Below are 677 nucleotides of genomic sequence, written 5' to 3' on the forward strand. Positions count from 1 at the left end.
TTCTCTTGTACTCCAGATTTAACCCACTAGGAAATGCTATAAAGTCTATCTTCAGAATTTACCCAGAATTCAGTCATTTCCCACTATTTCCACTGCTCACACCCCAGTTGAGGTAAACATCCTGCAGGCCAGCACTGGTTTCCTACACTTTTCCCCCCTGCCTCATTCACCCCTAGTCCTGGTTTCTCGATTCTGTTCTCAGAATAGCAGTTAGAGAGATATTTTTGTTTATTTATTTATTGGTGGTACTAGGGTTTGAATTCAGGCCTCACACTTGCTAGGCAAGTACTCTACCATTTGAGCCATATGTGCAGCCCACAGAGTGGTCTTTTAAAAAAAGAAGTTGTATACTCTGATTTCTCTTCAGATCGTATAAATCTTTTGCCTTTTACTAAAGATTTCGGCGGAGAGGAACAACTCTGAGTCTTAACCCAATTTTTTGAGGCCTTGCGTTTTCGAAGCAAGAGCTTGAACTCAGGGCCTACATCTTGGGTCACTCTATCAGTGCTTTTTGTGATGGGTTTTTTTGGGGTAGGATCTCTTGAACTATTTGCCCAGGCTGGCTTCCAACTGTGGTCCTCTTGATCTCTGCCTCCTGCGTAGCTAGGATTTTAGGCATAAACCACCAGCGCCTGGCTAAGAATATACTTTAATTAAACTGTAATGCAGACTTTTTT

At 42.2% G+C, this 677-nt stretch overlaps 1 non-coding gene across 1 annotated transcript; it reads left to right on the top strand.

Moving 5' to 3' along the window:
- The first annotated feature begins 347 nt into the window (after nt 1–347).
- Nucleotides 348–463, top strand: LOC141425995 (U5 spliceosomal RNA). Its single transcript, XR_012451109.1, has one exon. It is a non-coding gene; the product is annotated as a U5 spliceosomal RNA (small nuclear RNA).
- The last annotated feature ends 214 nt before the right edge of the window (nt 464–677 follow it).

The sequence above is a fragment of the Castor canadensis genome, chromosome 8, assembly GCF_047511655.1.
Source record: "Castor canadensis chromosome 8, mCasCan1.hap1v2, whole genome shotgun sequence".
NCBI lineage: Eukaryota > Metazoa > Chordata > Mammalia > Rodentia > Castoridae > Castor > Castor canadensis.